The sequence below is a fragment of the Triturus cristatus genome, chromosome 11, assembly GCF_964204655.1.
Source record: "Triturus cristatus chromosome 11, aTriCri1.1, whole genome shotgun sequence".
In the NCBI taxonomy this organism is placed as follows: domain Eukaryota; kingdom Metazoa; phylum Chordata; class Amphibia; order Caudata; family Salamandridae; genus Triturus; species Triturus cristatus.
The window spans coordinates 971,172,780-971,188,253 of record NC_140594.1 but is presented as its reverse complement, the minus strand read 5'-3'; the positions used below and the strand labels follow the sequence as shown (position 1 = coordinate 971,188,253).

General features: G+C 48.6%; 1 protein-coding gene across 5 annotated transcripts in view; it reads left to right on the top strand.

Annotated features, from left to right (window-relative positions):
- Nucleotides 1–15,474, top strand: part of LOC146785765 (phospholipid scramblase 1-like) — a 935,365-nt gene that overhangs the window by 375,942 nt on the left and 543,949 nt on the right. The window lies entirely within an intron of this gene.

The window sequence follows — 15,474 nt, the reverse complement described above, 5'->3', positions numbered from 1 at the left end:
TATGAAAGCCCGCACCTCCTTTTGTGTCTTGGGTATTGGCATGTTAGCTATTAACTGAATGCGGTCGGGTGTAAGCTGCCTTCCCTCCTTGTATGTTCCTGAGTTTCTCATAAATGCCAGCAGGCATCAATACCTTTAATATTGTCATAATGTCGGGATAGGTATACTCTCCCATGAGTAACATGTCTTTAATTTCTCGGTGAAAACCCGCTGGATCTTTGTCATGACTGGGTACCACTTTCTTCATTTCTAACAATTCTATTTTTGATATGGGCGTGTATACAAATACGCGTTTAAACTCATTGTCCTCGCCCTTTATTGGGTGCACTTCTCGTAAGGGATTCTGTCTATCCATGTAATACGTGGTTCTTTCCTTGATGGGCAGTGAAACATGTTCTGAACATACAAAAAGAATGTATTGCTTTCTTGATTCTAGTATTTCTTTAATTAATTTAGTACCTGAACCTCTCCATCTATTCATGAGTAATTCAGTCAATATATCAGGTAAGGGACCAGGGTCCGAATGCTGACTCTGATATAGTATAATGAGTTGTTGAATCATATAAAGCCCAGCTAAACGCTGTTCATCTGGGGTGAGATTCAAAAATGTGCGTGCTACTGTATCATCACTATATTTTCCGGGACTGTCCACCCAATGGACAGCTGCCCTAGCTAAATCTTGTTCATCCATAGAATCGAGGAAATGATAACCCCTTCGTTCTCGGAGTAGTTTGTCGGCGGCTTGGAACGAATGCTCGTTAGACCTGATGTTAATTATAGGTATTCAGAAATTCCTGTTATTATCTGGACATATTGGACGTATCGGGTCAATAGGACATCTATTACTATTACAAGATCTTCCTCTACCTACATAGGCTATGGTGTCTGACTGTCCTGTGGGCAGTCCTGATGCTTCTTCCTCGCTTTGTTCGAACTGGTCTACCGCTAATCTTTCTTCGTGTAGGCGTTCTATTTCTTTACGGATCTTTCGGCACATGGCTATTATACAATTCTGCTTATCATGTCTACCTTCTGATATATTCTGGCTCCATCGGGTAAGAATTTGCATTGCTTCCGGGTCTACCCTCGGTCGATCTTCATTTCTGATCACACAATTTATGAGGAAACGTAACAGTTCCCCCTGTATCTCCACTTTCTGGTATTCCATAGCTCTGTTAATACATTCTGGATCTCGCCCTGTTTGGACAAAATGGTATATTTTATCTAGATGCGCCGTCATTCCTGGTAACTTCCCTAAATACACTGCGGCTCGTCTAATACGCAATGATGCTAGGGTCATTTCGTCCTCTTTGCCGGGCACAGGGTCATATCTGCAATCTATAAGAAGTTCCTTAAGCGTACGGGCATTTATGAGTTTGGGTGTACGTGAATGTGCTGACTCTTGAAAAGTAAGTTTATTTATTCTGGGTGGCGTAGAAAAAATGTTACTAGCACCTCCCGTAGCCCCATCTGGGGTGTCGGGTGTGAAAGGATTCGTTGAACGTGACACAGCAACTATAGGTGTGGACACAGCTATAGAAGCAGCTGTGGGAACAGATGTAGAAACAGATGTGCTTGCCGGAACTTGTGACACGATCTGTTGCTGTAGGGATACGGGTACTGGGTCTTGGCGTTGAACCTCCCTGGTATGCGGTCTATGTGGGGCGGAATTAGCATACTCGGGAGCTGCGTCATCTAAATATGAGGAAAGAAAAACATCTTCTGCGGTTCTAGGATGCCCTTTAGGATGTACCTTTATTGGGAATAATGGGGTTGGCAAGTCTTTCGGTATCTCTGGAGTAGCCTTAGGTAATCCTTCGGCCAGAAGGGGATACATACCATTCATAAGGGCATTTCTTTGTCTGTCTACTTGTTCTGATTTCACTCGTGCACCTTCTTTAATTAATAGATTTTCTCGGACTTCATTAGAATTCTCTTTACTCTTTTCTTCCTGTCTACGTGCTTTTTCTGTTCGTCTATGTGATTCTTTACGCCATAATTCAATGGCGTCTTTCTGTGATTGTCTAGCTTTCTTTTTCCATAACTCTTCCTCGACTTTCATGATGCACTCTGCATCCCAGGTTCCCGCTGTGGGCCACCTCTGACTTTCTGGTAATTCCTTGGTGTAGTCTACCCATAAATCAAGAAATAATATAGCGTCTAAGCCATGTTTATGATACATGAAGTACCCTGGAGTGTCCCTAGGAGGAATAGGAACGGCTTCTTCGAGTACCCCTTTTCTTGTAGTGATCTGTCTTAGTTTCGAAAAGAGCGGCATATTGAGAACTGATCTGATACTTAATCTTGAACACACTTAGTACAAAAGCACAATAATGAACAACCATTCATACCACAATATGCAGGACGTTTAACACATTAGACATTAAACATTTAAACATTTTTTAACCTTTAAAATAACCAACAATGATGATCGTCTGCATAACTAATCACCAAGCATAATTCTTTGACAATAACTAGATACTTCGGAATACTTGATATACTGCTAAACAGTACATATACACTGCTAAAACAGTGCAGACCGGATTTGTGTACCCAAACCCGTCTTGACCGGCACAACCTATGTGCACGTCAGAAATGCCTCCCCAGTAATGGTACTCACCGGGTAGCTTCGGAAACGGAAGGCCTCGGAAACTGGACTTGGACCGGACTGGACTCGACTCGACTCGTCGGAAAACTGGACTCGACTTCGAACTGGTGGGCCTCTGTATACCTCGGATCTTGCTCTCTCAGCTAGGCTCTGGTCGGGATACTTCGCACTTCTCACCGCCTCGTCTGGGTGTTGATCGCAGCCTCAGTCGCCCCCGCTTGACCGGAGGGAGATACAGGAAATCCTGCTGGTACGCGTTATTGTCCGTCCAGCTGTGGCAGGAGACCGGGCCTGCAACTCACCGCCGGCGCGTGAGATGAGAAAGTGTCCCTATTCGGGCGCCATTCATGTGGTAAATAAAATTCTTTACCGGGACTTAATTTGATACGGAAACATAATAAATATAGCTCAGTAAAATGAGAGGCAGAATCCGTGGTATTAGAGGTTCGGAATGGGCTTTATTCCAATGAACGATTATAATCGGTTGCTCCAAGTTCCATCACCACGGAGGTTCAGGAAGTGAAGTACATACTTTATTGACAAGAAATGACTTTTATAGTACATACATTACAATGAAGCGAATGCAGTAGGCGTAACAATTGATAAGGAAAATGACGATTCATATGCGTAACCGAAAATGGGTGTAATAAGGAGTAAAAAGGAACATAATTGGTTATGATGTCATATATAGGTGGATCTATAAGATAATACTTGGCATAGATGCGCGCGCAGCAGCATGACGTGTGATTGACGTGCAACTAGGGGTGAAGGGGACTTGACATTTAGCTCTACATGTGGAGACGAAAAGTCTGGGGGGTCAAATCAACCTAATCCCAAATCATATCTAACATCCTATGTTTAAAGAACTGTGTTATCCAAAAGAAGGACTCTCGGACAGAATCTATTCTATACTGACCGTGCGTGCGTGTACAAGCGTCTAAGTGTCTACACTAAATGCGAGGGGGTAGGAATATTCCATGGTAACAGGACTATGAATTACTTGCATAAAGACAGAGAAGCTGAGCCATTGCTCGGTAGCTGGAAGAATGTTTATTTAAACTACTAGACAGGAATGCATCGGCTGAGGGGTGAAGCAGATAACTCGAAGGTGAAATACAGTTCTTGGCAGAGAATAGGCTGATGTCAGGCTTCGTGAGCCGCACAGAGGATGAGACAAAGTTCATGGTCACAGATGCAGGCTCAGACTGGAGCTTTCAGAGGCAGAAGGCAAGAAGAGTTCGATGACAGAATCAGGGCCTACTTGCCTGGACTGTAAAATGGCATAAGTGAACCATATAAAGCCGGTGGCTTTTCATACTTAAGAATGGAATATCCGGCCTATTCATGGCGGATCTGACAGAGGACATGTTAACGGTGGACGCACATGTGTTTGCGTCTTCATAACTGGAACTGGAGGGAACATACATGTACTTGTAACATGCACATAGAACCGTTGGGGTCCAAGATAGGGGACATAACTGACCAGAAAAATCCATATTTCCACAACACGCTTGTGGATGTGGGTCAGACGGCGGCGCCCGCGGTTCTTATGGGTCTCAGGTGAGTCCCCCAGCAGGACCCGTGTGATCCTCCGCGTCCAGCACCGGATATCCTGCCAGCGTTTCCTCACCTGGGCCTGGCGCCGCTTGCGACCGTCCGTCCTCCTCACGGCACTGACGGCGTTCATCCAGATCTGCTTCTTGGCAGAGGCGCCTACCTGTGAGGATGAACAAGTGACACTACATCAATACACCTGGCACATGTCACAGAGACACATATTAGAACAAATTTGCTGTTTACAACAAGGCATAGTATGCATCCAACGCATTGCACCTTTGTCATAGGGACATGATCCTCTGGGGAAGGGCAAAAGCAGTACGTGCCATTGAAAGTACACAGGTGGAATGAGGGCAACGACACAATCAATGATCCAGGCTCACACTGTGCATCACAAGCTACACCAGGATAATGTGCAGCACCTCTAAGCAGTCACATGCCACAGGCCACTGACGCTACCTCAGCAGAGTACACAGACACACACAGGCACAGGACATTCACCTGCCATTGCCAAATGCAGCTACAAACCTCACTCTGCACATGTGCCACTAGACGGGGGGGCTCACAGGTGTGGGGCTGGCTCTGCACGTCAGACACACAGCACTGCTCCCTGCTCACATCACATGGGCAGGGTATATCCATCCCTCATGCAGCCCGGGTGCCACACTCCACATATGCACCCACCCACATGACAGGGGACTTACACAGACACCGATGTCCAGGGTACGAACACATCATGTGGACACTCTCAGCACAGGTACACAGAACTAACACAGATCTGTGGGTACAGTCACCTGTCACACTGGGCTGACCACATAATCACATGAGGACTGTAGAGGCTGCATTCCCAGGAGGACAAGACAGGCAGAATGTGGCATGCACCATGCAGTGATTGTCACAGTAAACACAATGCAAGTGAGGACGGCAGACATGCACCACAGCATGCTCTGGCTGGAAGACATCAGGCATTCCCCCCCTGGGACCCCCCCACAGTACATAGCATGTGTGTCACACCTGGACACAATGCCAGAAGTCAGAGTCACAAACAAGGGACACAGTCTGTGCTAGTAGACTCTGCACTCACCTGATACCCTAGTCGCCCATACAGCAGGGGGTACTGTGGGAGGATCACATCCAGCAATGCCAGGTTCTCCTCCAGGGTGAAAGGCTGTGACCTCTCCACAGACCTTGACATGGTTCCAGGGAATCAGTAGCAGCAGCTGGGTCGTAGAATCCAAAGATGTGCAGGCAAGTGCTCCCTCATGGGACCTGGCTGCCTTATATCTGCCTTGCTGGCCTGTTTCATGCACAGGAGTACAGAGTGATTGGTCACTCACATTTGCATCCTATGTTTCCTCCAATCCCTTCAAACCTAGCACAGTCAGTGTGTTCTGATTGTGTTTTTTTCTTGAGCATGATGTCAACTCCAGAACCACATTGCAACAAACTGACTTCTGCTGTGCACCTGCTGAAAAAAATTCAAACTTTAAACTTGGTCTCCATGACAACCAGCATGCATGTAGGCCTTTATACTTGTCCCTCATGTGTCCCCTATGTAATTTGGAGTTTCACACACATGTACGGTGCGTACCGGGGCCCTAGGGCACCCCAAAAGCATAGCAACGGCCCGTACAGGCGTGTGTACGGTCCGTATCACTATGGGTGTGCTCGCGTATGCGTACCCATAGTGATAGTGAGTGTACAGGCGTGTGTACGGTCCGTATCACTATGGGTGTGCTAGCGTATGCGTACCCATAGTGATAGTGAGCGTACAGGCGTGTGTACAGTCCGTATCACTATGGGTGTGCTCGCGTATGCGTACCCATAGTGATAGTAAGCGTACAGGCGTGTGTATGGTCCGTATCACTATGGGTGTGCTCGCGCATGCGTACCCATAGTGATAGTGAGCGTACACACGCCTGTACGTTCACTATCAATATGGGTACGCATACGCGAGCACACCCATAGTGATACGGACCGTACACACGCCTGTACGCTCACTATCACTATGGGTACGCATATGCGAGCACACCCATAGTGATACGGACCGTACACACGCCTGTACGCTCACTATCACTATCGGTACGCATACGCGAGCACACCCATAGTGATAGGGAACGTACACAGGCCCTCTGAGCGAATGTACGGTGCCTTTCACACATCACAGTGGTGACAGGCAGCACACAGGAAGGAATAGAGCTGACGTACTTGTCCATGGATGGACATCAAGGCATTGTCTGGGCATTACTACATGTGTGGGGCACAGGTGTGAAAGTCTGTGATGTGGCACATGACTCCTGAGTCGAGGAGGCAACAGATGTATGATGAGATGTGTACAGATGTTATGTGTGACGGTGCAATGTGTGCCAGCCATGCCCTTAACTCCCTTGACATGTGTGCATGTCGTACTGCACACTTGGGATGAGCGTCACTGGCATGGCTAGTCAACAACACACGCAAGTGTCCCCTGATGCCCGCTACAGGGGTTACCACACCAGACATGTCACTACCCACGGTGCACAATGTGTCTATGTCATGTATGTGTGGTGTGTTCCCATTAGCTTGATGTTGGTGCTCCCTCAAAAGCATCAGCTGTTGCAGCGACCAACATGTGTCTGTGTGTAGATGGACATGGCACACTGTTACGCACACCAGGCCACATGTGGTATCGGATGTGAGGTGCGTATGTATGCATGGGACACGGAGTAGCAGAACAAGGACATGTCTGCATCCTCTCAATGTATGTGTGGTGAGTCATTACATGTACACCTTATTGGCAAGGTGTGTGGGCTGTCCTAGTGTAATGTCATGTGACCTGTGGCTCTAGTGTTCCGCTACCTGTCTCTGAAATCGACATCATACTTCTGCTGATGTGTTGATGTCTGTCACTCCTGTGTTGCGTCTGGCTGTTCACTTACACTGGGACACAGCTAATCCCATGCCATGGGATGTGGAGGTTCACAATCTCCGTGTGTAGCTGGGTCTTGGTAGGAGTGTCACCTGGCAGCCATACGTGTCCAGGGCATGTGGCACATACCTGACTCCGTATGTAGCATATGTGTATTGACAGATTAACATGTGCTCAGTACAAATAAATTGTTGTTGTAGTGCACTCCCTCTTCCTTGTCACTTCCAAATTACTGCAGAGCGCCGCCTCTTCCCCGACCAATTCCGGACTTGGCTGACATGCGGGAAAATGACTGTATCCGGTGCTACCGCTTCCCCCAACCGTTGATTGAGGAGTTGACGGCAAGGCTGGCACCACGCCTGCAACCGCTGCACAGGTATCCTACGGCACTGACACCCAAGCTGGTAATGGCAGCCCTACATTTTCTTGCCACGGGTACCTTTCAATATACCATAGCTCATGTTGGTGGCATGTCCCAGAGCATGTTCAGCCGTGTGCTGCATGATTTCTTAGAGGCCATGTTGCTTCACCTGGATGAGTTCATCCATTTCCCCACTCCTGAGCTGTTGACTGGGGTCAAGCGTGGATTCTATGCCCTGGGAGGGATGCCCCATGTCATTGGGTCCATATATGGGACACATGTGGCTTTGGTACCACCACAGGCACAGGAGGTAGCGTACAGGAATCGCAAACACTACCACTCCATCAATGCCCTTGTGGTGTGTCTGTCCAACATGGTGATTTCACATGTCTGTGCTCGTTTTCCAGGATCAGCACACGATGCCTACATCATGAGGCGTAGCAGGGTGCCTGAAATGATGACGCAGCTGCGCAACGAACGAGCATGTGTTGTTGGTGGGTACACTCTGTCTGTCCTGTATTTTGCATAGACTTCCAGCACGACCGCTTCTCCTGTCCTACTCATGTCCATGTGGTTTCCATGTAGGGGACGCTGGCTATCCCAACATGCCATGGCTGATCACACCTCTCCGCAACCCCATCACGCCGGCCGAGCTCCGCTACAACACCGCCCATGGCCGGACAAGGCGAGTGATTGAGAGGACATTTGGCCTCCTGAAGAGCCGATTCAGATGCCTCCACAAGACCGGCGGCGCCCTCCCATATGCCCCGGCGAAGGTCTGCAAAATCTTCATGGTCTGCTGCATGCTGCACAACATGGAAGTTGAGAAAGCTGTGCCACTCATCCTGGATCAAGATGATCAGGACCATCCACCCGTGGAGGACGAAGGGCTTGGCAATGGGGCTAGTGATGTGGAGGATGTGGTTCCGCAAGAGGACATCCGGAGTCGGCTCATACGTGACTTCTTTGCTTGGAACTTGGAACTCTCTTCCCTTGTCTTTGAGGGCTATCTGTGATCCGCACTTGTTTCGTAAATCCCTGAAGACATTACTATTTTGATAGATATCTGTAGTTTGGCCGCCTTATCTGTTGTTAGCGCCGGGACACTTCCGAGTAGCTGTGCGCTCAATAAATTAAAAATAACATAACATAACATAACATAGTGGTGAGTACCAGTGTCTGTGTGTGCATGCATTGGTCCCCGTGTGGCATGTGTTGCGATGTGTGTGTCCATCTGCATGTATGCCACGTGAGTCAGAGATGTGTGTGGATGTGTCACTGGAGTGATGGTGCCAGTGATGAGTGTATTTCCCCAGTCATAATTGTGACCTAGCATGTTGTCATCCTTACATGTGTCGAGTACATGCACATGCAAGTGGCTGTGCTTTTGTGGCTGACTTCTTGTGTGTATCTCATCCCCAGGTACTTGCGCATGCCATCTGCTGGTTGCATTGTTGTGGCACTGCTATTCCTCATGGACACGTGTGAGAAGTTGGCCTGGCATATGCTGGTCACTAGTTCTAGTGGCCACCTTGCACCAGTCCAATTCGACTCTTGGTAGATAGGTTTAAAGACAACCTTTTAAAAGAAAGCTATCCTAGTGGTAGCTGTGGAGAGCAGCCTTCAGGCTAAGTCTCTGAGGAATGTAAAGCAGCTTGTTTTACCTTATAATCTCTTGAATTACCAAATGAAAAGACACCACACAGGTATATATATGAAATATATATGTATTTATTACTAAATATACTCTACTAATCTCTTTATGAGATTAGTCCCAGGTAAACATTCAAAAGATCAACATTTCTCAATAAATTAAGCACATAAATCACTGTAGCCCTAGGGGCGTACCAGACCATATACTAAATAAATGGTATAACAAATTCGACAAGCAAAATGCAGAGGCCTAGGGCCTTGGGAATCGCTGGGGCTTCACTGCTGTAGTGTTTTCAGGTAAGTAACCAGCCCACAGGAGGCGCGTGCAGTGTCTAAACACGCACGCGAGTTTCTCATAGACTTCAATGCAAAAATGTCGCGATTTGTATTTTAAAGTTCTAGGGCACTTCTGAGTGGACAACAAGCACACAACTTACAGGGTAAGTATTTCGATAGCCAATGCACACTTGGGCACCGTAATGCCAGAGTTACCTCACCCAGGGAGTCCGGGTGCACAGGTGTCCTTTGGGGTCGGGTCGCGATGCTGATTTCAATGGGAATCGAGGTGTTCTTGCTGCTTGTGTCGTCGAGAGAGGTGTGCGTTCGGTTCCAACGATGGATTGGAGTTGCAGGCGACCTAGAAATTGAGGGGACAGAGTTCAAGGTCACTTGCCAGTGACCGGTGGCCTTCAGGATAGATGACCACAACTGTCGCGTCGCTTTCGTCGCTGATGGTGTTTTGTCTCTTCGCCCACGTCGTCCAGGAGAGATCGATTACGGTCAGCAACTGGAGTTGGAGGGTCCCACAACGTCTGCAGCTGTTGGCGGTGTCGGCACTCGGATTGGAGCCAACAAACCTTGGCAACTGCAAGTCTCGTGTAGAGTGAAGAATGTGGATGGCTCAGACCAGCAAGGTCCGAGGGACTTACCCAGCGAGGGGAAGTGAGGGTAGGCCCAGAGCAACCAGGCCAGCCCTTGGAATAGTTGAGGATGTCTTCAGGAGGGCTACTAGCCAACGGGCAAGCAACCGCAAAGACGCCTTTGCAGGAAAACTTCAGTAACAGCCCACGGTCACTTGGGACGGGGTAGGCCGCTGATCTTTGGTTCAGTACCTTCTCGGGACTTGGACATTAAGTGGTCCAAAGCACAGGTTTGTAGTTTGTCGTTCAGGGCTTGCACTCGAAATCAGTGCACGGTTCCCTGGTATTGTCGTTCCCTCGTCACTCGTGGGGTCCAGACGCCACAGCTTCGCTGAGGACTCAAAATGGCCGTAGAGAGGTCAGGAAATCGACTTCAGGGGACGCAGGGACTTCGGGCTCCGGCGGGAGCAGTAAAGTTTGAAACCGTTGTTCAGTCCTTAAGGTGCCTGCAAAGCAGGGGAGCCACTCCTTGGCTCCAAGGGAGATCCTTCGGTCTTCTAAAGGTAGTAGAACGTTGAAGGGACCGGATTCTTCTTCGTAGAGCGTCGTCCAGGTGTAATCTGAATTGCATTGGCAATATTTGGTATCTTATACTGTAAAGATGGGAGGGACTAGCTCTATGGCCACTCCTCTAGGAGGGCCAGGGTAGGGGGTGGTTACACCCACTTCCCTTTGTCCAGTTTCACGCCAGGACAGGGGCAGAGGCCCCTGAACCGGTTTGAGCTGGCATATGCACAGAGGAGCCTACTGCTCCCCCCGTGCAGGACTTCAAAGGCACTCTAAGAGTGCACCCACCCAGCTCCAATACACGAAATCCTGTCTGGAAGGTTGTGACACCTCCCTGTGACAGGAAACCCTTTGTTGAGCTCCCTCCACTGCGAGTTTCGGTCAGCAGCAGGAGGGCAGCCCGGTGTCTGTGCTGGTGGCATCCATTTTGTGATGCCAGGGCTTTAGAAGATTTCTACCGTTTGGTACAGTGGGTACATGTCGTCCCCTCTAGTAGGGTGGGATCATACTCCCACACCAGTTACTGGTGGGGGGTATGATTCCAAAACGTTTGACACCAAACACAACATGTTTTGATGCAGTCATTCCAAAGTTAGCATTAACCGGGAGGTTATAATGCACTTAAGAGTATATGGTTTAACCGCATCCACAAACAGCAGCAGAGAATAGACTCTGCCAGCTGCAGAGGGGTCCTGCTCAGGCAGAAGCACCCCCTCACATAGTAAACCACGCACCCTGCCCTTGGGATTGATAGGGCCTACCATAGGGGTGACTGATAGGTTCATATGTGTGTGTATGGTGAGATATAGAAACCTATACCTCAGTGAGGAGTGCTAACACTACCTCACACAGGCTGCAGTAGCAGGCCTGTGGTGTCAGATTGAGAATGCTTCCCAGGGGTGGCATAATACATGCTGCAGCCCCTGGTAGGCCTGTGAAGTACCAATGCCCTAGGTACCTAAGGTACCATATACTAGGGGCTCACAAGGTACCACAGTATCCAATCACTAGTGCATCTAATATGCACACCAATCATTTTTAGGGAGTAAGCAGATAGGCTGGGGTCCTGAATAGCAGGATCTCAGCCAGACTAGTCAAAAACCACTCAAACACCAGGAAAAAAGTGGGGGCAACCATATAGTCAGATTCCACCTTCCTACATAACCCCCCCCCCCCCCAAACGAAAGGAGATAAGGCTAACCTTGTCCAGATAAGCCTTTATTTCCTGAGTGGCCATATAAGGAAGAACCTGCACTAGCATGGTTGTTCCCTGTCTCATGGTCCACTTGGGAAATTCTACCCCAAGGGGTTCTAGAGTTTCTCCAAAGTCTAGGGAAATTACCTGTATTGGTTTTTGGGTCAGAGGTGGGCTGGTGGGGTGTCTGAGTCTGGAAGTGAGGCCTTATTTGGGTTGGTCTCAACCTCCTCAGATCACTGGCCACTATGGAAGCCTTTCTGCCCATGACTGTGTCATATCTGGCCCTAAGGGTCAACCTCTGGCTGCCTACAGCTGGGGGTTGGATCCCTTTGGTTGGAATAGTGGAGGGCACTGGAAGGTTTGGGGCAACTAGGCCCCAGGTTTCCCTGTGCTCAACAACATCCATTTGAGGGGTGCCTATACCTAGGGGTAAGGGGGATCCCTCAGGTTGTAGAGGAATTTTCACCTGGCTAGAACTACTCTGCTGGGTGTCCCTAATCTGCTGATGAGGGGGTTCCTCTGGGCAGGGGCCAATTAAGGGTCCACTGACCTCCCTGACCTCTGCAGCCCTGGGCTGACTGAGGCAGGGTAGAGAGGGGCAGGATACCTGCTCCAGACTGGGTACCACCTTGGAAGGATCCCCTGCCATCAGAGAGGTGACCAGGCCAGGCCTGTCCACTTCTGGGGCAGTTACTTCACAAGGGGCAGGATCAGTTCCCTTAGAAACTTGACCCTCACCCTTGGTCTGGTGAGGGAGGACTGTTCCTCTCCCCCTATGCTCTCTGTTTGGGTAGAGTGATCCATAGTTTCAGGCTTCACACCCCTTACTTTCTCCTGGGGTGGAGGTGAGGCCCTCAGGGTCTCATCCACTCTCTCAGGGATGCCTAACATTCTTAAATGGGCAATGCGGTCTACCTCAGCCCAGGCTGAGATCTCTAGATCATTCCCCAGTAAACAATCTACAGGCAAGGTTGGGGACACTGCCACTCTCTTGGGGCCAGTGACCCCTCCCCAGCTGAGATTTACTACTGCCATGGGATGGTCTGTCCTAATTCCATCAATGTTGGTCACCTGGTAGCTAAACTCAGGTAAAAGCTGTTCTAGGGGCACTAGTTTCCTTGTCACCATGGTGACACTAGCCCCTGTGTCCCTGTAGGCCACAGCCTTCTGACCATTGATCATAGGCTCTTGTCTGTACCTGCCCAAGATATTGGGACTCATGGTAAAGTTGGCAAACCCCATGCCACCATCACAGACTAGAGTTGCTGGTGTAGGGGACCTGGTTAGGCCAGAGTCCACCTGTGTTCCCCAAGAAAACCCAACTAAGTTTTTGGGTGCACTCCCACCACCTGGGGGATTACTACTGGTAGTAACAGGAGGTGTTGGAGCTGCTTTGGGGGGAACATTCTCTTTATTGCCATTCTTTGGACAGCTGGAGTCAGTTTTCCAGTGTCCAGGTTGCTTGCACACATGGCAATATGGTTTCTTATTGGAAGAGGAAGGATTTTGGGACCCACCCCCAGAACTTGGTTTTTGGGGCCCTTCAGAGGACTTTTCTGTTTTGTCATCCCCACCTTTCTCTTTGGGCTTAGTGGAATCTTTCTTCTGGTCACCACCTTGGTTCTTGGGCCTATCCCTGGTTCGGACCCATTTGTCTGCCTTCTTTCCCAATTCTTGGGGAGAGGTCAGATCCGAGTCCACCAGGTACTGGTGTAAGAGTTGGTTTTGACAATTATTAAGGATCTGCTCTCTCATAATCAAATTATACAATCCCTTAAAGTCAGTGACTCTACTGCCAACAATCCAACCCTCCAGAGCCTTGGTAGCACAATCTACAAAGTCCACCCAATCCTGAGTCTGTGCTTTCTGGGTATCCCTGAACTTCAACCTGTACTGTTCAGTGGTTAAGCCAAACCCATCTATCAAAGCACTCTTCAGGGATTCATAGTCATTAGCATCCTCTTCTCTAACAGTGAGGAGCTTGTCTCTACCTTTATCTGAAAAGGAGAGCCACAAGATTGCTGCCCACTGTTTCTGGGGGACCTGTTGAACTTTACAGGCCCTCTCCATAGCAGTTATCCATTTGTGGATATCATCCCCACTCTGGTAGGGAGGAACAACCTTGGACAGGTTCCTATGGTCAGGAGTATAATCTCTGTTTCTAGGGACACTGTTGCTGCCACCAGGGGCATCTAACCCCTCCTTCTTTGAAGCTCTTTGGAGCTCGAAGGCTTCCCTATCTAAGGCCAGTTGCTTGGCTCTGAGAGCAAGCCTAGCTTCCTCATACTGTAGCAACTTGTACCTTCTCTCAGAAGAGGTCTCCCTGGGAAAGTTGGAGTTCTTCTGTGGGACAGATTCTCTTCCAGAGTGGTATGAATGGTCAGATTCCCTTGAGAGGGACCTAGGCCTCTCTCCCACTCTGTCAGTTCTCTTAGGGAGAATTCCTCTGTTCCTTTCAGACTCTTCTGAGTCTGGCCCTTCAATCACAGACTCCAGGTCATCTTGATTTTCATCATCAGACCCAGAGACTATGTTTGACCCACCCCCTGATCCAGACCCACTTGCTCCTAGAGCTTGTTTCAGGTCATCTGCTACTAGCAGATCTATCAGGTGCTGTGATGAGGGACTCCTGCCCACCCTCAGTCCTCTTTCAAAGCATAAGGCCTTCAGGTCAGTGTAGGCCAGGTCTTTGTACTGAGCTGGGATGGACCCACTGGCTCCATCCTGGTGAGGCATACTAGTGTTGTGCAGTGTTGTACTACCTACACTAGTTGTGGCCTACTAAACCTAGCTTGAGCTGTAGCAAGGGTGTGCTTATCCCTTTACACACAGCTCTAAGTTCAGTAGAACTTATTGATACTAGCTTGACTTTATATGTACCTTGAGTACCTTAAGTGGTTTTCAGTTAGTAATTCAAACTGAGATTTTCTGGTAAAACAATGGCAAGCTGTAATCCCACACGCTGCCCACCAATGTGAGAAGTTGGCCTGGCATATGCTGGTCACTAGTTCTAGTGGCCACCTTGCACCAGTCCAATTCGACTCTTGGTAGATAGGTTTAAAGACAACCTTTTAAAAGAAAGCTATCCTAGTGGTAGCTGTGGAGAGCAGCCTTCAGGCTAAGTCTCTGAGGAATGTAAAGCAGCTTGTTTTACCTTATAATCTCTTGAATTACCAAATGAAAAGACACCACACAGGTATATATATGAAATATATATGTATTTATTACTAAATATACTCTACTAATCTCTTTATGAGATTAGTCCCAGGTAAACATTCAAAAGATCAACATTTCTCAATAAATTAAGCACATAAATCACTGTAGCCCTAGGGGCGTACCAGACCATATACTAAGTAAATGGTATAACAAATTCGACAAGCAAAATGCAGAGGCCTAGGGCCTTGGGAATCGCTGGGGCTTCACTGCTGTAGTGTTTTCAGGTAAGTAACCAGCCCACAGGAGGCGCGTGCAGTGTCTAAACACGCACGCGAGTTTCTCATAGACTTCAATGCAAAAATGTCACGATTTGTATTTTAAAGTTCTAGGGCACTTCTGAGTGGACAACAAGCACACAACTTACAGGGTAAGTATTTCGATAGCCAATGCACACTTGGGCACTGTAATGCCAGAGTTACCTCACCCAGGGAGTCCGGGTGCACAGGTGTCCTTTGGGGTCGGGTCGCGATGCTGATTTCAATGGGAATCGAGGTGTTCTTGCTGCTTGTGTCGTCGAGAGAGGTGTCCGTTCGGTTCCAATGATGG